Raw genomic sequence first — 20800 nt, 5'->3', positions numbered from 1 at the left:
ATATCAAGTCTGTGATTTGTACACAAATACTGCAATCTAATTGATACACATGGGCAACAGATATGCTTTTGCAAATCAGCTGTGATTACCAGGATCCCTCACAGGACTCAATAAACAATGTCTGGCTTTGGGGCCGCAGAACACACACACGGCTACGCAAACCTCCCAAACAATTTTCCACTCTGCCACCCAGGCTCCATCAGCCAAAAGCTTGTAAAAGAGCATGCGACAACATAAACAGCTTGGGTTTAGCTGAAAGCCCAAAGTACAAAAACTCATCTAGCCCAGCGCAGTCTGCATCCAATTCCCCATCTGCCATAGGGAAATGTTTCACTTTCCGGGTTTATTCTTCAGTACCCTTAGAAACAGGAAGAGATCCCCTTTCCCCTGTTACCCAGGCACACTCCATCCTCCCCTCCGTCCATCTCCTCAGGGCTAAAAACACTTGGGTCTCATGGCCAAGCATGGCCGGTCAGATGGGAAATCGCGTGTTGCACGTTCCTTCTCCATTTTCCCTGGTGCCAGGCGCTTCCCCACTACCCTGATTTACTCACTGAGGTGTTGGGGAGAGTTTACTCCGCTAACTTCAGGAGTCAGGCAGCATTTCCTGAACCAGAATGATGGTTTAAGTAAGGTCCTTCCACTGACCTCCCCGTGACACCGTGCTCATGAATAACCAGGTCTGTCACTGCCCCTCATGCTTAATTTTCTCTGAGGAAATCTTCTGTTAAGGGGCAACAGTTTTCCATTTCAGTGTACAGCACTACCCAGCTGCTTGTTATTTCACTTGGCTGAGCCTGACAAGCTAATGGTATGTTTGATTTGCACTACCAGTTCCTGCTAGAGACATCATAACTTTTATTACAGACGTGGTTCTTGTTAGAGACTCAGTTGTCCGCAGAAGAAAAAAAAAATGCACATTTATTTCGGTCAACTTACTGGTTAACTCATTATTTGCAAGAGGAGTGCTGGTATCTAGCACACAATCTGCTGCATTTCTTTTCAACATATTTCACTGTTGTTTGTGCAGCAAATGGAGAGAACGTTCTAGCTTTGCTTTTGATATGCATTCCCTTTACTGTCCTAAATCCTGTGAGGATGATCACGTTTCTGATTGCTAGAACATTTGCTGTAAACTTTCTTAGACACTATGCAGCTAAACTCAGATTAGCAGTTGCCACAGGGAAAAAAAATGCGTACAGATTGATGATAAGCAAGAATACATTTAATTGCGCATAGCTCAGCATAAATTTTCTGCCTTGGTTTTCCTGCTTGGTGTTGATAAAGATAACAGAGCGTCTAAGGAACTTGCACATCTGCATTATTCTTACACTGCCAAAAGTACTGCATGTGCCATGTAAAACTAATGCATTACGCTTTGCAAGAATAAAAAAGCAAACCAAAAGGACTAAATTGCCACAGTCCTGCCTGTTTGCAAAACAGAGAATGGATATTTTAATGAGGATTACAAAATCTGTTTCCCCATAACATCCTGCAATTCTTTCCTCCTTTCTACATAAAGCATCCACTCAGGACAGGGCAGTACCCTCCAAATCTTCCATCATGCTGATTTGGAGCACCCTGATAGACATGTCTGTGTATCTCACACTCAGCAACCCAGATGGAAGGATCCTAAACCTAAGATTGCTTATGAAAATTTTGGCTGCACTTCCCCTCCATCTCAGTTTAGTCTTCAGTAAAAAGGGGATGATATTCACACACATCACCACACTGCAGCCTTGTGTAAAATATGCTTGCTTAAAATACAGCATATACAAGCAAAAAATAAGTAGGCTCATATTGTTGGCTTTTCCTCAGAGCCAGAGTAGGTTTGTTACACGCAAGACTGCCAGTGCAAGATATCCATTTGCAGTATTATCAGGGACTGTTAGTTTCTCATGCAGAATTTTCTCTAATAAAGGCCCTTTAAAGCTCCTGAACTCTTGATCCCCAAAACAGCCAGTCTGGGGAGCGTTTCTTCCAGTCTTTGAAGTTGTAGCACTCATAAAGCTGACCAGCGCTGTTTGTGGGTTTGTTTTCTTTCCATATCTCTCCTTTTCCTTTAAGACCAGACAGAAGATGTCATTATTAGCGGGCTGCTCACAAGCACCTAGTAGTTTAGGAGCAGGCTTTTTATTTCTGCTTTCAAGCAGAGATGAAAGATTGTAAAAAGCTCTCTTTTTTTTTTTTCCTTAGGGAATTACAGCTCACAAAAGTTCTTATAACTCCTTACAGCAGCTATTTTACTACTCAGAGAGGATATTTACTAGGTCACTTTCTTCCTGCAGCAGGCCTCAGTGTTAATAAACGGTGTCTGTGAGTTACTTTATGCTCTTCATACTTTATTTTGATCTAGCTGTGTGTTTAAGAAGCTAAAGAGAGTGTGTCTTGATGAACTACTTACACCAGAGTTTGCTCTAGGCCAAAATGTAGAGAGGGCTTTCTTCTGCATTTTTTTTTAAGTTTTTGTAGGTACACTGAAATCTGAAAAATGGGGCGAGCTGCCAAGGTTGCTCTGCAAGTCTGTTAGCTTCTGCTCACTCAGCATTAACATCTGTCTTCACTAAAGTGTTACTAGACCCCCAGTACACTACACGGAGCAAGCTCCAGAGGCGCTTATAGAAAGCAGAGCTCCGGGAGGGGGCGAGACCCACGTCCTCCAGGCCCCCAACTAGTAGCACTTTTTCAGTCAAGTTAAGGTACAGCTTTACTCCAGACAGCTCTGTCCCAGATCTGCTTGCCAGGGAGCCTTAATATCAAAGACAACCACAGAGGAGAGATGGGGAGATTGTGCCAAGAGGAACCTGTACCTGGATTCTCCCTCTCAGCATTTTGTCCCATTCAGAAGGTGACATAAATACAGCAAGGATTTTTTTTTCTCTTTCCAAACAAGAAGTCAGATGATTTTAGTGTACAGTTCAAACTCAAAGTGCAATATCCCTGGTGGCCAGTTACCCCTAAGCCCTCAAATGAGGCGCAGTCATTACAACATCAAGCTCAGCACTAACACACCCAAAGCAAGGCAGTACCGCATGCCTCCCTGGTAAGATTGCACAATATCTCTGCACCTAATTAACATCTATGTGTCCATCCCACAAAGAAACCAATTCTGCGTACATGCAAAGTACATGAGTCTTACCCAGCCCCTTTCAGGTTCTATCAAGGGCAGGAAAAAAAAAATCACATAAATCCCTCATAACACCTGGTGCGATGTCTTGCACGAGACTTGGGTGTACTCACTGAGGCTGTGCTTGTAGGTAACATCCAGCAAGTCAGTGAACTCAGGATCACATCCTTGAGGTGAGAGCAGCATCCTGCTCTGCAACATGTGTAAAACTAAACAAGCTACCAGCACATGGTAAACAGCAGCACACCTCTGAAGGCACAGACAGCTTCAGCATATGCACTGTCCCATTTTACAGAGTACGGTCCAGCTTTCCATGAGCTGACAAATTTCCAGGTTTTTCTTTGTGTACTGTGTGCTTACATGCCCGCCGTACAATCAGCAGCGCCTGGATTTGTGGATTTATTGGCTGTGACCAGACACAGGCTAAGTAAGTAAACAGATTAATATGTATTAACATACTGCATTCGTTCAAAGTTCAGAACTTGTGCGCACATGTGAAGGTGGTATTCATCCATGGTTCTTACCAAGGGAGCTGATTAAAAACAGGATCATGCAAAGTAAGCAGTGCAGTAAAAAGGCAGCATTAAAACATTTTTTTAACTGAAATATCCAGAATAATGGTTACCTGATTTAATGGCTCATCAAACTATAGCTCTCACATAATCTTCAAGGGTTTGGTGGTTTTATGTTGTAACTTGTAGCTGATGCTGCAAGAAATGAGAGTTCTTATGAAATTATTTTCCTATTGTTACCCATAAAAACCATCCCTAAGAGAAGTCATAATGCCGCATCTACGAAAGACAAAGGAAGAGAAAGGACAGTCATCTATTGGTCGCCACCTAATGAAAAAGAGGTCTTAAAACAGAGACAGGGACTTACTATTATAGCACCTCTTTTTTAAGTTTTTGGCTTGTAGTCTTGAAACCTTTGGATATTTTGTGTCTAAATATGGTGGGACAGTTAAGTTAACTAAACTCCCATTTTATAATAGCAATAAAAAGCTCCAGGTGTGTGTTAACACTGTCAGAGCTGCGGGTGTTAAGTACAGCAGTATGAGCTGCCACCTCACCCCCTCCCAGCAAGGCTGAGCAAACCCCTCGGCCAGGCTCCCTGCAGGGAAGCTGCACTTGCAGCCTGGTTTGCAGAGCAACACAGGGATGCATTGCCAAGGCTAAAGAGGAAGGGGGGTTTTAGTGTTTGCCCCAAAGAAAACGTCACTTTTTATTACATAATTTTTAATCCAAAACCTAGGATGAATCAGGAATGCAACTGTTTTTACAGGAGAGATTGCAGCAGGTGCCTGGCCCTCAGCTCTCAACCTAGGGAAGAGGTGCCTTGCATCCTGCCCACCATGAGCCATCACTGAAACCCTGCTGCTGAGGGAGAAGAATCAATCTTCATCAGGAAAGTGATAACAAGGAATTTCTTGTTGAAAATGTTTGTAAAAAGATTTTTTCAGCAGCTCCTCAGCTGCTCTCCCATGGAGGAGGCCGGGTGAAAGCTGGATGATCAGAGGTGCCACCAACCCAAGTGCTCTGGTATGTGATGATCAAATTTTTCACTTCAGATCTTAAAAAAACCCTAGCCACTCATTTTAGTGCCTAAATGGCAGCTCAGATCACTTGATAATTTAGTGTTTAGACTTGTACTAGATGTGCTACGTGACACTTGCTTTTCAGGAGCTGTGATTAGGCTGTCCCTGTCCCCATTAAGCAGCTTTTCAACTGGACAGTCTCTTGCAGAATAGAAATCCTCAACATTAACACGTTGTTTTTGCAGACCATTTTCCTGCTTCTCTTCCCAGTCCAGACCAAACTTTACATCTCTTTTATGGGATTTAGGCCTGAGTTTTTAAGCCAGATGATTAATGATTTAGGATGTTCACTGTCAGCTCTCCTAAAGAGCCTGACTACAAGAAAGCAGGAACCTAGCGTCCTTTATTTCTCTCAGCCTGGGTCTGACTTGACCACAGCTTTTCCATGCCTTATGTAAGTATCTTTACAACCTAGAGGTTAATCAGTGTCTCTTTCTCACTTGCAGCCTCCCAGAATATCTAACTATTACTATAACACAGAACCAAGTCAACAAAAGAGATGGAGGAAAACACATCTCGGATTGTCTCAAGCACTTCCCTGGGATCTGAGAGGACATGAAACCAGGTGAGAATTTAAAAACAGGTCTCCCTTTCCCAGTACAGGTGGATACAGTAGAGAGCGGCAGGCAGGCAGCCCAGTCCTGGAAATCGTGCCCTGTGCTGTTTGCCATGCAAAGTCTGAGGCACCAGGCATGCTCCAAGCCTGCCAGCTGGCTCACGCTTCACAAGCAAGATAAGGCAGCGGTCAGGTAGCCAAAGTCTTATCTGTAGTTCCCTGCAGCCTGGTGATGTCTGGATCAGGGTGGGGTGCCACTGGAAATGGAGTTGCCATAGGGGCTTTAGGCATCTACAGGCCTGGACAAAGTTGAAAGTGGATTTTCTGGGATCTGACTGTTGAGTTGAAGCACTTGAGGTGGAACTCAGGTGTTCATGGTGGATCTAGCCTTTACCAAGCCCAAATCTTAGACCAGTGAAAATGTAGGTCAACGTAGCTTCTGACTGAAGTATCACCTGGAATTATCATGCAGAGTTTTGTTGTGACTCCATAAATAGCCTGGGACACCACAAGCACCTCTTGTCTGTCTTTTCCAATTAAGCACTTAAGAGTTTCCCAAGGTAAATATTAATACTTCAGAAAGGAAATACTAACATGCACAAAATCCTTTCCAACCTTTCTGCTTAAATAGCTATCATTTTTTAGTGAGGTCACAGCATCCAGTTTTCTATAATAAAAAATAAGCAGGATAAGTAGTTTTACTCCTGTCAAAACTTGAATGCAATTTTATGTTTTTCTTTGACTTACCCTATAAATATTTTTACTACAACATTCAAAGTTTATGAGATCTCTAAGACTTGTAAAGAGGTTGAGTAACTGGAAACCAAAGGCTAATACCTACCACAGGGACTTGGGGGTTTTTCTTAAGCAAGCTATTTATTAATATTAACAAATGGTATTTTACTGATTATCTGTTTACAAAACTGAATATTATTTTACCTTTCCATTCCAGTGTAAACAAATCGGTGAGGAGGGATGAACAAAGACCAGCAGCACAGTGCCTGACAGCGTTGTTCAAGGGATCTTTTCTCAGGTTACAATTTTCTGACATTATCCCTTGAGCTGAGCTTCTGCAGTTGAATCGCTGTTGAGCCCAAGTGCAGCTCGGGAGCTGCAAATCACAGCCTCACTGGAGCAGAGGAAAGAACAGAGTTAGCCATTTGCTGTGGATGCCTTTGACAAGCTGTGTCCTTTTTCCTGTTCGTGAGTCACTCACCAGGAGACTTTATCTTTTCTAGTGTGTTTACTATCTATAATTATAGTTGCAACAGTTATCCACCCATATAAGAAAAAGTTACCGTGCCTGAACATGACCAGGAGGAGCTGTGTCACAGGCCAGGAGGTAGGAGGAGGTGATCTGCCCATATCCACCGTGGCCACAGGAGAACATGCAGTTTTCAGCTCATCTTCTGGCACAGCTGGGGAGAGCTCTGCTCACTGCTTATTTGCTAGTGGCTATTTCATTTCTGCTCCCAAACCATGATTTACTGACTGAAGATTAACTATTCCAAAAAGTTTGTGCAAGCAGGCAACCCAGCCTTTTGTGCAAACATTTGTGGATAGCCATTAAATGAATAACTTGGGCCCAACGGAACAAGGAGTCATAATATTCACAGACTTTGGCTAAGTCCAGAAGAGCAGAGCCTGCCACCTTTGGCCGTCCTCCCTCTGGCTGCCCTGTCTCCTTACCACCTTCAGAGCCTTGGGAAGCCCACCATGCAACTGCACTCCTGAGGACAGCTGCTCACCCAGAACCACAGCTGCTCCAGGCTCTGTTTCTAATCTTCCTTTCTTTACAGATTAAGGAATTGAGCCTTAATAGGGCTTAAACCTTTCCCAGACGTAGAGCCCAGCACTGGATTCATCACACAGTTACAGCTCCCTACCTACACACATAGCTCCCAGGTAGATGGGGAGCTAAATGTGATCAAACACCTAAAAAGAGGATGAGGTTCTTAACTGAGAAAAACAAACAAACAAAAAAAACCCAAAATACATCCCTTCATATACATATGCAGTCAGTTCCTTTTGCAGGCATGTGCATTTGGGTTTTGTTATCATCCTGTTATGTGTCTTTTCAGCTGGTGGGTTATTTCATCTATACACAAGACATCTGAGAGCTCCACTTGCATGCACTGTTACATGTTCAGTTTATGGTGTTAATGCCTAAATAATGTACGTGGACATTTCCTGATCTGCATGGCCTCTTGGTAGAACACCACAAGTACCTTGCATAGATGTGTGTTGGCCCTTTAATGGACTACAGACATCTGACTTAATCTGAAATCCAGCTGCTTATCAGTCACTACCTAAGGACCTCACTACCTCAGTTGCACAGCAACCATAGCCAGGCTTCCAATTTTTCAGGCTGGATAGCACTGCATTAGTTTACAGATGGTATTTGGAAAAAAGAAGAACTGGAAGGGATTGCAAGAGACTGTGTAATCTGACCACTTGTGGAGTGCCCGGATCAAGTAAAAACAGAGCTTCCATGACTGATGTGGAGCAAGTCTACTTATAAAACTGCCCAGTGTTGAGATTTTGCCACTCTGACCCAGTGTTTTGCCACCCAGATTACAGAAGAGAGGTTCTCACTGTTCAACCCTTCTTTGCTAAGGCTCATTGTGTCTTTCACTCAAGTATCACGTGAATCCAAGGTCTGCCCTTTCAACCTTGGGAGCCTAGTTATGAGATAGAAGGTGGGCCGTAATATTGTAAAATGAAAGAGAAGATTAAAACTGTGTATTTTAATAGACAAAAATCATGTTATTTCAATACACAGTGGATCTGTTTCGGTGGCAGTCAGTGGGAAAGGACAGCTACAACCACTCTAAAATGGGCTTTGTCACCAAGGAAAGTGTGTGTGGGACTCAGCCTTGCTGGCATGCTCTGATCTGCTCAGTACAAATGCCATGACTGTGATAAGGGTAATGATTAATATAAGCACAGTGATGCCTGCATGTTTGTGGCTGTACAAGCGGGTAGACTTTGGCAGCAGCTTCCTGGAGGTTTTGATTGCATGGCAAACTGGGGAGCCAGAGGAGGAAAGTGAGCAGACCTTGATTCGGAGTGGTTTTGCTTAGTGTAGTTTCCCATCCCAAGAGAAGTGTATAACAGGGACAAGATCATGACCTCTGTGGATGTGCCAGTCTTTCTCCAGGGGCTGTATAGGGATAGTTTAGACCAACTGCTTTGAAAATAGATGGAGTCTGAGAAAATTAACCCAGCCATTGATAAAATGCTAATTTTTTTCCTTTCTTTTGAGCTGGCAGTTTCCCTTTTCTTCTGAGTTTGCTTCAGGACAGGAGGAGGCTTTGAAAACACTTCCCACCTTTTTTAATGCTTGACATGGGAGCAGAGCACTTTGTTGTTAGGTGGCAGCATTCAGCCAGCAAGCAATGGCCCTCATCGCACTTCCCAGCTGTCCTCCTGCTCTCGCAGTGTCAGCCCAGTGCAGATCTTTGGCACACGAAGATGGTTTGGACTCCAAAAGGCAATGAGCAGGTGAGAGGAGGAGCAATATTGCCACTGAGCTGGGTGGTGTGAGCTGGGGCTCAAAGGGTAGTCCCTAGTGAGCAATTTTGCCCTTCATGACCCATGTCAAATCGGAGTGCTATCGTTGCATTACACTTTCATCTGGTACCTTCAAATCAGCATTAAAAACACACTATAAAACTAATAGGATTCTGTGGTAATTGTTCTGCTACAATAAACATGCCTGACATGAAACGCACTGAACTTTCTGGCTTCTCTGGTACCCATTTCTTGAAGGGGAACATAACAGGGCGAGAGAGAGAAAGAACGGGAAATAACTCCGGAAAGAAAATTATCAAGATTATCCGGGTGACCGATGATTATGGGATTTGATATCACAGGGAAATTAACATTTTAAAGATTGGCCAAGCAGAAAAAGAAAAGCTCTCAGCTGTCTTTCCAAAATAAGCAATCATTTCAGCGCACATCTCCCTCTGCAGTTGGATGGCAGTGCAGGGCATATTTATTACTGCTCCTGTTTGTAGGCTGCCTGGAGTTTGCATGCTGGTCCCCAGATCTCAGGTACTTCCCCACCACGTTCTTCTTCCTTGACTCACAGCCAGCAGCGCCCTATCCACCGACTGCCCTGAGGTGTGCACTAGGATTTTGGTGACTCTCCTCCAGACAGGACTGAACATGCCAGTTTTGGAAGAGGGCAACCCGCTCCAGGCTCTCCGAAGACGTCCATGTAGGGTTATTGTGTCGGCTGTGAATTCGCTATTTTTTCTGGTTTTGCAAAGGAGCATTCCTTGGCTGCCTGCCACCATTTAAACAGAGATGACATCTGGTCAAGATGACCAAGGAGCAGAGAGGGCACCCAGGTACAAAGAGAAGCTGACAGGTATGAAGCAATGTGGTGAGGCAAGAGTGGGAGACCTGCCAAAGGAAAAATAGCAATGTGCCCATAAACTGAAAACAAGCATACTCCCTGCAAAGTGGAGCTACTCCTGGTCAGGAAGGTTTGTTGACTGCAAAGCAGGCCCTAAAAGAAGAGGTTTTGGTTTAAGGCACCTTGTACACACTGTCTTCAGATTATCCAGTATAGCGCTACTGGCTAGACTGGCTATCAGGATCTCCTTGTCCTTTGTACAGGGTCACTGAGTTTGTCCTGAACCTACTGACTTTCCTCTCTTAAAGTGTATTTTTAGAAGTCAGAAACGTGCCTGTTTTTCTCTGCATTTTAAATCCAAAAGACTCAGATAATTTGCCTTAAACATTCCAAAAGAAAAAATAAATCTGTGGCTTCACATTACATATGAAGTGTTTCAAGCCTAACATAGATTTGGGGCTTTATGTTTGGTGGCAAAGTTAGAAAGTATTTCAGTTCAAATTTAGAATACAGCACTTCCTATAACCTCAACCCCAAACTCCGCAACTCCACGTTTAGTTCCTTATGGACTCTCTCCACAGAGTAAGATAAATACGTAGCTGCTGTCTAAGTACTACTTCAGGTGGCAAAGTCCAAAATTTAGACTCTCAGAGCCCTCATTCAGCACCACATAAGTATCCAAGAGTAAAGTGCTCTTGCATGCATAAGTATACATTTTCTGGGCATGCATTTCTGAGCATCCCAGTTTCTGCTTCTCAAATTGTGCCCTTCATATACAGCGAAGGAGCTAACCTTGCCCTGAAGGAGGCTTTGGATGCCATGTTTCCTTCCCCTGTCATCCAGGAACCTCAACTGCCATTCTCTAGAGTCAAATACTGTTTAGTCTATTTAGTCTAAATCAGGTATCCATAAGAGAGGTCTAGCCAGGTAAAGTTTTTGAGCATTTTCCCAGAGAGCGTCTGAAACGGGTTCAAGTCCCTTCACGCTGGTTTGGGGTTTGAGCCAAGGCTGGGCACAGTTGACAAGTGCTGACACAACTGGACAACCAGCACTCGGGAGGCAAGGGGGAAATGGGAGGTAATGGTGGGGAGGAAGAGTATAAATCAATACTCCTCAATACATTTCTATTTGTTCCCACTGGCCTTTCTGCATCACTGTGCCACATTCTGAGACATCTTACATTATAGACATTGTAATTTAGTGAGGCAGAAATAACCTGGATTCACCTGAAGAAGGATCTGGAGGAGAGGAAGTGAAAACAGGGATTCCTTTGTACTCCAGTAAAAAAGATGTTCAAGCTCAGTGAGAGATCCAAGAAAAAGAAATTCATGTAGACATGTTTGTTATTTTGCCTACATCTGCATATTTCCTGTGCTACCAAAATAGTAAAATTAATTTAATTTCATAGTTTTCAGAATTTTCTTGGATCTCTTTAACCCTCCTTACCTGTGGTTGTTCAATAAAGCAACAGCTTCTGAATTCAGATTGTCCATGAGGCTAGTTCTCCAGCAAAGGGGATGTTTAAGCTACTATCTTTGCTGATGAAGAGGAGAGTAAAGCCAAAATGTGGATGCATATCTTTAGAAGAGCTCTTTCTACCAGGCTGAGCATTAGCTATATGCACAGGCTATCATGCTTCCGCTGCTCACCAGGTAGCAGCATTGCCTCCTCTCTGGCACATGTCCAAGTCACAGGAAGTCTAGTACTAGTTTACAGAATTGAGACTATTTTACCCAGCTGCCTAAGGTCTCCAGGTCTCATACTGATGCCCACAGAGAATAAGACACCAATTTGAAGCCAGAGGCAAAAAGGCTAGTGGTAGAATTGTAATAATATTCACTGAACTCCTCTCAGAGTCAAAAAGTAAGCTATTAGGGTATATTCCTGCCAAGTTTTTAGTATTCATATAACTCAGGCATAGTCTCCAACAACAAATAGGATAATAGTATCCAGAACACAGGCTTGGCTTCCATTTTCAATTGACATTCAATAAAGGTCAAGTCCTGCTTCCCCTGAACTCAATGTGAAAATCCTAATTAACTTCAACAGAGAGCAGAATAGGCCCCAAAGAGTTAACAGTAGTTGGATATAAAACAGAAACAAAGCAAACTCTTAATCAAAAAATTATGGCTTACAGCTAAGAGCAACCTCTCTGGGGTTGTACAGTTCAAAATAGGAGCAGAACTTCTGCCTCGAACATTCATTGATACTATTTCAGATGCAAAATTTGTGATCTTTTCAGTGCCAGAGACAACACATTCCAATATGCATAACATTTTATTTACTTATCTTCTATGAGTTGCAGGGCATAATGTTTTTCACTGTTTAGAAATAACTTAGCTCTGAGTCACCACTGAAAAACCCTGTTCTATATTGGATTTCCCCAACGAACCTGGACTGTCTCACTTAATTTGAAAAGTCCAGAGAAACCACAGAACCTGCTTTACAGCCCATAGTTTGTGTCTACTGTCCCAAAGCTACCTTGCATGGCATGGAAGGAAAGAGCAGATCAAGGCAGCGCAAGGGTGGAGGTACCCCAGGGATCCCTGGTCTGGTAGAGACAACTGCACTGCACAGGGCAAAGGGGCTGGAACAGAACCACACTCTCAAAGCCATCACCATCATTCCCACCTCCCACTGAGTAGCAGCACATTTCCAGACTGAAGCCCTCGTCATTGATTTCAAGGCAGTGAGACTCCCACTGACTTTCAAAACTCTCTTCCTTTACCTCCCACCACGCCTGTGCTCAGCACCGCAATGCAACACGTTATCAAGAAGGCACCCACAAGGTTTAGGATGCAAAGCTGGGTTTCCTGGATGCTGCATAGCCTAGTACTTCGCCTAAAGGACCACCACACAGGGCTTACGTTAATAAAGGTCTGCGCAGCTTTTTATCCCATTCTAAGGGATACATGCAACAAAGGCTTGGCCACAAGCTACCCAACTGATGGTCTTTTAACGGAGAGTATTTCTACTGGTAGAAGCAGTTTTCTCCATCAGTTTGTTCATGCTGTAACATTTGTGCCTACTTATCTGAAAATCCGTGGCTTCAGATTTGACACCTTTGCCTGCATTATGAAAGCTCAGAAGCAAGGGAGTAATTCAACTTGCATTTGAGTTGGTACAGCCAGCTGGACAGACGTGCTCTGTTTCTTCACCTTGAACCTTGATGCTGAAGCAGACAGTACAACTCCTGAGGGCCCCAGTCCTGCACCACTACCTTTGCAGGCAGAGGGACTGGAAAACATTGCAGGGAAAGCGTTGTACTAGTGCTGCCTCCCATGAGTCTTGAGGAAACTGAGCAGGTCGAGGCTGCACTTGCTAAAGCATAACTGAGACCAGGCAGAGGCTTCCTCGTAACACATGCTCCATGAAAGCTCTTGCAACGCCCTGGGAGTACAAGAAGCCTTCCTGACACAGGCCTTTCCCCTGCTCATCATTTTATTTTAACTCTCTTGAAGCAAAGAATTCCTTCTTAGTGCTCCAAACATGGAACTACTGGTCAGACTGAGAACTGTAAATCTTTAATGTATTACTGTTCAATGGGAAAAGAGCAGCAAATACAATATTTGAGGGGGAGCTAGGAGGGAAGAAAAGAAAGACCTCATATCTAATTTGGACCAAGGTGAACCCAATTCACTTTGACAGGTTTCTGAACTCAGAAGTTTGTATAGCATAACTGTAAATAATACGCCAATAGAATGATTAAAGGAGAAGTATCAGGTCGTGTCTGCCCAACCTGAAATTTTTATTTTAAATAAACATTGTCTAAAATTTCAAAGAGATTTACAAATCTCATTTGACAACCGAGTAGGCCATAGGGTCACTGGCCAACTTAAGCAAGTAAAAGTGAAGGTATTTGCACCTGCTTTTAAGAGCTACAGATACGTGATTGGACTTTTTCTATTTGGGCAGTGATTTACCATTGTGCCATTGCTTCCTTTAGCACTTCACAAACATTGCTTCTTGTTGAGAAGATTTTCTTGCCCAACAATCATGTAATTCTTTGGGGTTTTTATTTCAGACTGGCAAGCCTTTTGAATTAAATGTTAAAGTTTTGGAACTTTTCAATTAATAATTCATACTTTCCCTTAATAAAACACATATTCAGTGCTGAAGTTAAAAAAGACTTTTTATTGTGAGGACATTGCATAGCTTTCATAATTTTCAGCAGATCAAATAAACCTTCATGAATTAAGAATGCAGTTCTGACAATGCCAGCTTGCACTGTCTCAAGTCCTAGTTTAGAGTGAATTAAAACTTCTTAATATTATGTTCTATTGAGCCACAAACAGAAAGGTTTTGTACCACTGGACTGTGGACAAATCTAGTAAATTTGTGCTACATCAAATTCTACTCTTCCTTTAACCACCCCTACATTGACCAGTTTTTTACCCAGCAAAGAATATGCCCCTCTAAGCCATGAGCAGCCAGTTTCTCCAGGAGAATGCTGTGGGAAATGGCATCAAAAGCTTTACTGTAAGTCCAGGTAGACAACATCCACAGCCTTTCCCTGATCCACTAGGCAGGTCACCTTGTCATAGAAGGAGATCAGGTGGGTCAAGCAGGACCTGCCTTTCATAAACCCATGCTGACTGGACCTTATCACCTGGTTGCCCTGTATGTGCCACATGATGGTACTCAAGATGATTTGCTCCATGTCCTTCCCTGGCACCGAGGTCAGACTGACAGGCCTGTAGCTCCCCAGATCCTCCTTCCAGCCCTTCTTGTAGATGGTTGTCACATTTGCTAACTTCCAGTCCACTGGGACCTCACTGGTTAGTCAGGACTGCTGAAAAATGATTGAAGGTGGCTTGGTGAGCACTTCCATCAGCTCCCTCAGTACCCTTGGGTGGATCCCATCTGGCCCCATAAACTCGCATGTGTCTAAGTGGTGTAGCAGGTCACTAACCATTTCCTCTTGGATTATGGGGGCTTCGTTCTGCTCCCCATCCCTGTCTTCCAGCTCAGGGGGCTGGGTACCCCGAGAGCAACTGGTCTTACTATTAAAGACTGAGGCAAAGAAGGCATTAAAAGTACCTCAGCCTGCTCTTCATCCTTTGTCACAATGTTTCCCCCCCGCATCCAATAAAGGATGGAGATTCTCCTTAGCCCTCCTTTTGTTGCTAATGTATTTGTAGAAACATTTTTTATTGTCTTTTACTGCAGTAGATAGATTAAGTTCTGGATGGGCTTTGGCCCTTCCAGTTTTCTCCCTGCATAACCTCACGACATTTTTGTAGTCCTTCTGAGTTGCCTCCCCCTTTTTCCAAAGGTCATAAACTGGCTTTCTGGTCTGCAAGCACATGCTGCCGGATCACGTTCAGTTTTTCATTCACCAATACCCCCAAGTCCTCTGCAGGACTGCTCTCAATTCACTCATCGCCTAGTCTGTATCCATGTGTGGGATTGCCCTGACCCAGGTTCCCATCAGCCCATTTCTCCAGCCTGTCGATGTCCCCAAATGGCCTTTCCTAACACCATCCCTGCACAGTTGGACTATGTTTCCATATCCCTTCCAGGTCACCTGACTATTTCCATTTCTTGTGTGCTTCCTTTTTCTGCTTGAGTTCTGGCAGGAGTGCCTTGTTCATCCATACAGGCCTCCTTCCGCCTTTGTTTGATTTTCTGCACATTGGGATTGACTGATCATGAGTTTAGAGGAGATGGCCCTTGCAAATCAACCATCTCTCCCAGACTTCTCTTCCTTATCTGTGTGCATATGTTAGGGATGGGCTCACCTCTGTCTTGTTTGTTGGCTTTGAGGTCTCTTGTCCATTCCACCCTGTGCCCTTTGCTTGCCGTCCTGGTCTGCCACTTTGCCACTTCTTTGTGAGTTGTCATCTTCCTTTTCTGTTGTTCCAGGTTTGAATCTCTCCTCTCCAGGTTGGCTAGCCTGTCAGCAAAGATGTTTTGCCCTGCTTATCAGGTGGATCTCATCTCTTCCTAGCAGTCCTTGATTCACAGAGGCCCATGGCTGTAAAAGCCAAATCCCTGTTGCCAACACCATCTGTGCAACCAGGTGTTGACCTGCAGGATCGATTCATCGATCGATCAATCAGTCAATCAATCTATCTATCTATCTATCTATCTATCTATCTCCTCAAGCCCTTCACCCTCCCTGGCAGGATTAAGGAGAAACTCACCTGGTCCCTGGACCTTTGGCCCTTGCCCCAGAGCCATGTACTCATTCTTGTTATGCTTCACGTAACCATTTGGCCAAAACAAAAAGGTGAAAAAAACGAGTCAATTTTCTGAAGCTGTTCATATTTCAAGGGAGGCGGGAGAGAGACAGAGAGATGGGAACATGGATTTCATTTCCTTTCCTGTACTCAAAGATTTGACATTTGCAGAATCTTCTATTAGGTTTGCAAATCTTCTCTTCTTGTAGCCCTCAAGGAAAAGGGAATAAGAAATGTGAATCCACAATTTAAACAAAAAACATTCCCTGCCATTAGCATTTCTTTGATGATCCTTTGGTTTATTGTTGTGCATTAACTTCTGTATAATCACATAATTGCTACAACATTCATATAAATAATGCATTTGGAAGAGAAAGTAAACAGTATGTCACATTCCATTCTCCAGCGAATTTAGCGGGACCCTCTGGCTTGACTTTACTGTTAAAGCTGCTTTTTTGCCTCAGGGTAGCTAACGCCTGTTAACGAAGTCGAAGTAAACAGGGAAAATAAAAGCACTTTCATTTTGTCAAGAGATAAATTTGATGGTTCAGCCCTAAACCTCTCAGTTAATTTACTCCATGACAAAACTAATGTGTCTTGTCTTCACTGTATTGGTACCTCAGGGGAGCTGATGTGTATTAGCTATCACTAGCAGAAAAGACAAACACCATTCGTAGCCCCCCTTCCCCATGTCCTCTTGGGTTTTCCTTTTATGAAAGTTTCTGGTAAAAGCTTCTGTAAAGTCACAGAACAGAGTCGCCCATGTCTGCCAGCTGGTTTTTTGCACTACATGAAAATATTTCTCAAGCACAATCCTCTCTTCTCTCTCCCTTTCAAACACTTACAGTTTTAAAAAGCCAAACTCTTCAGTATTTGACACAGTTTCAGCTCCAAGATCTACAGCCAGTTTTGAAAACTGCAACTTATAATGAGCTAATTTTACAGTTAGAAAAAGGTCGTGTCACTTTGAAAGAGACAGATACAGCTGGAATGAAGACAACAGAATTGTGCACTGAAAGCACTGGGATTTTGCACACATATTTGGGGCTGAATTTCACCAGGGTTTTATAAACAGGAATTTCAAAGACTTATCTTACAGGTTTGGTGTGTTCAGAGGGTGGATCTGTTTTGGTTAGTTTTAGAACATGAGTCCACAGAGACACACAGGAAGGAGGGTGTATGAGAAAAGGACAAAATTACATGTCCACAGGTATGTGAGGTCCTATCTTGTTTAATATGCTTATAACCCTGCCAGTCCATTAGATACACAGGTAGGATCTGAGAGTCTTCATATCAGCTCCCCAATGAATGCAAAAGGAGGAAAACATAAAGTTAGCACCGGTAGGGTTCAGTGCTATCCTCACCCAGATATTCACTATCGTCTGGTGACAGATTGAGTAACTTTTTAATGATAAACTAGACAAGGCTTCCCAAAGGAGAAGGATACTGCTGTAACCAGATAGAGCAGCAAGCAACTCAGAACTCAGGAAGACCCTGAGAGAGGGAAGCATTTACCACAAGGAGTGCTGGGGAAGGAGAGCCAATGTGCAGTGAGAGCTGGGATGCCATACCCAGGGGCCTGCATTTTCTGTACACCTCTCCTGCGTCAGAGAGAGGAGACCAGTGAAGCAGTTTGATGCCTCATTCAAGTATCCTCCCTGGCCAGGGCTATTTAGAAGGGTAGACTCAGGTGGCAGGCAAAGAAAAGGCAGTTCCTGCATCTCTGTGCTTCACCCCATGTCCCTGGCTCATTCCTTTTACACATCCTAAACTCTGCCTTTACCAGTTTAATCACTTCACTCAGGCACTTTCCAGCATGTCAGGATTCACTGAGGTCCCTGGACAACAGCACTCTATCTATCTCTGGTGAGTCTGGGATGCTCAGAGGAGCTGCCTGGGTATAGGTGACAGGAGCTCTTTGGTCCTCAGGCAATTCTATGGGCCATGAGGATAGTAAAACACATTTCTGCTTACAGTCCAACCCGGCCCATGCTCCCACATGTATTGTACTGGGACACCATTTCCTGAGCAACATCCTGTGCTTTTCAGAGCAAAAGAAATAATTCCCACTCAATGCAAAAAGTAGCCCAATTTGTTCATCCCGGGTCTTAAGTGCTTTCCTACTGCAATGAGATCAGGATCAGCATGCATTAATCTCTAAGACTTCCTATTCTCTAAGCCTGTCTTTCTGTCAATTCCAGCAGCAGCTCCAGCTGTTACTGCCCACAGAGAGCCAGAGTTTCTATATTCCTCATGAGGCTTGCCCTAGACAAGATTAGAAATGACTAATGGTAAAATGTTAGCAGATATCTGGACTCCCCTCTACTTTGCTGCTTCCACCACTACAATCAGTGGGTGGGTGGGAAACGCCTAACACGACTGCCTTGTGTATAGATAGCTTGGGAAGGCATATGTGTAAATGGAGTACCTCAAATTTCCAAAGCTTCTTCAGTTTTCTACCCATCTTTGTTGTCCAACTCATGGTATCACTAGTCTTTCTGTTTTTGTGAAAGCACAGTTGTGTCTGTCATCAACTTTGGGTGATAAGATCAGATTTTGAACTTGGATGCGAACCGCATGGTAATTCCCTGCTCTATAAAGAAAAGAAAGACAATAAAAAGCCCTCAGTACTGGTTTTGTTTCCTCTGAGCCTCATTAGGCACTTAGCCAGTGACTAGTCAGGTACAAAGGGGCAAGGACTCAGAAATGGGCCTCAGAGGTCCTGCCTTCCATCTGTGAGGGGTAAGTGTGAACCGTAAGCCAAATTCATTTAGTTCCTTTTACATAATTGTCAGCTTCACTCAAAGCGGTTTCTTCTCCTTGGTTGCAAGGGAAGACAGTCAATTGTTGTTCTATTCACTCCGTCACATAAACCCATCTGACAGGCATGACAGCAACTGCTTGCTAATTATGGAGCAAAATTTGCAGTGCAAGGTTTGTTGTGCCAACGGTCCCCAGAACAATCCTGGGATTGTTTTATGAGAAGATTGGGCAGTCAGGGTTGAGCACTTTTGCTTCAATTATCCCCATGTGCTGTCACGGCTTGGAGCTGCTCTAGTGGAATGAAGAGAACAAAATAAATGAGCTCTGCTCCAACCCTGGGAGCAGTTGCTGAACCCTGAAGAGCTTGGTTGGTTGTATCTTTGTTAGCTGCTATTACAGATATTATTGCCTGGTAGTGGCACTGAAACTGAGGGTCCATTAGCACTTCTATGCTATGTCCAAGGATTTATAGCTCCACTGCAGAGACTTACTCTGGAGTGAAACTCAGCATGAGGTCTCAGCTAAGCCCAGCTCTCTGTTATCCACTACTTTGGGTGACCTAATAAAGTTCAGATATTGCTGGCATTGGATGTAGTTGGTTTGCTGATTTTATCAAGAAGATGAATTGATTTGGGAGTGAGGGGTGACTAACAGAAAAGTTCATCTCACTGGGTTGGAGTTAAAAAAATATCAAGGAATTAATTGCTTAATGTAGGAATCTGAATGATGTGCGGACACCTAAAAAGATGATTCTGAAAGAAGAAATGTAACCAGCTGGTCATAAATCAGAATTACCCTTTTCCAGAATATTCCAAAAGAATACCGATTCCCACTGAAGTTACTGGGCCACACATTCTCAGCTTCTTACATGACCTGGGTTTGCAAAGCACCTTCATGAGCCCCAGCTGGTTATGTTGCTCAAGAATTTCCTCTTTGTGACCTGAGTACACTTGTGTGGCTGTCATTTCCAACAGAGCTTCAGTGATAAACTGGAAAAATTAAACTTGGAGAGGGGGCTATGTTTCTTTTTTTAGGCCAGTAAGTTATTACAGAACATGCCATCGCTTTGCAAAAAACAAGAATCAAGGCCCCTCCATGGACTTTGGCAGCTGCACAACCCCCATGTCTGGCTACCCCCAGAGGCAGCTCGGCTGAGCCCTCTCCCACCACCACTCCTCCTCCTCCATCTACACCTCCTGCTCCCCTTGCACCCTCTGCAGTACTCCCCAGGCCACAGCAGGACCAGTTCAGGTCACTCGCCCAGCAGAAAACTAATCAATCCTTCTGCCGAGCTAGTCTTCTAGCAGATGGCACATTGCATCAGCTCATCAGGCTGTCAGACAAGCCAGAGCCAGAGGGCTCTCACAACCGGGTGCCACAGTGTGAGTACGCCTTTCGTCTGCAGCAAGATATTAGATCGATCCCTTGAAACTTTTAACCACATCCTCTTCCCTCTACAGATTTACAGCATGGATTTGGACTGCAGGGAAGGACTTATGCCACAGGTCCACTAAAAGTGTACCTAGAGCCCTTCAGAGCACTGGAGCAACATAACTCTACGATAGCAACAAATACTCCTCTCTGCCATAGCCTGTAAAGACTCCTGAAGGAGCTATTCCTCTCTTTCATGGATGTGAATCATGTGACGTGATCCATCTTAACTACAGGCAGGCAGCATATCCTTCTCTGTTCCACGGAGATTATTGCTATTCCCACTGGAAAGGTTTTGGGAAGATGGCAACAACTTTAGAAAACCTGAGGTTTCACCAAATCTGAATTTCGTAGCAGGAAGTCTCTTTCTACCCATCCCCAAACCCTCATACCCACAGATATGACCTTTTCAGAAACATCTTCTAAAGGTCTGTGGTATTCACAGAAGACAGGTGGGAGAGCAGAGAAGAAAGAAATAAAGCAGTAGGTGTCTGGCTTTACCAGGTGTGCCAGGCCTATTCGGTACACCGCAGGGCAAGTCCGAGTCGATCTAGCACTGAAAAACAGCAGAAAAGACCAATGAAAATCCTTCACAAAATGTCCTTGCAGCAGTTCTGCTCCTTGTAATAGCCACAGAAGTAAAAAGAAGTGTCTCATGTTTTCGTTATAGTCCTTTAACACCTCAGAGTATTTCTAGCTGTCCTCAGAAGAAGAATGAAGGATTGATTATTCCTCTCCTTTCCAGAAAAGGATTTAAGAAGCCAAAGGTAGTGAAACTTATGGG

General features: G+C 43.8%; 1 long non-coding RNA gene across 18 annotated transcripts in view; it reads right to left on the bottom strand.

Annotated features, from left to right (window-relative positions):
* The window catches only part of LOC121233164, an 85045-nt gene that overhangs the window by 26907 nt on the left and 37338 nt on the right, over positions 1 to 20800 (bottom strand). For all 18 annotated transcript variants that reach the window (XR_005932016.1, XR_005932013.1, XR_005932018.1 and 15 more), the window contains 2 exons: positions 6217 to 6406; positions 3753 to 3834 (listed from right to left, as the gene is read on the bottom strand). This is a non-coding gene — a long non-coding RNA (uncharacterized LOC121233164). The remainder of the gene's footprint in view (positions 1 to 3752; positions 3835 to 6216; positions 6407 to 20800) is intronic.

Source organism: Aquila chrysaetos, chromosome 3 (assembly GCF_900496995.4).
Source record: "Aquila chrysaetos chrysaetos chromosome 3, bAquChr1.4, whole genome shotgun sequence".
Lineage (NCBI taxonomy): Eukaryota > Metazoa > Chordata > Aves > Accipitriformes > Accipitridae > Aquila > Aquila chrysaetos.
The sequence above is the reverse complement of the archived record's forward strand: the minus strand, read 5'-3'. Positions and strand labels throughout refer to the sequence as shown.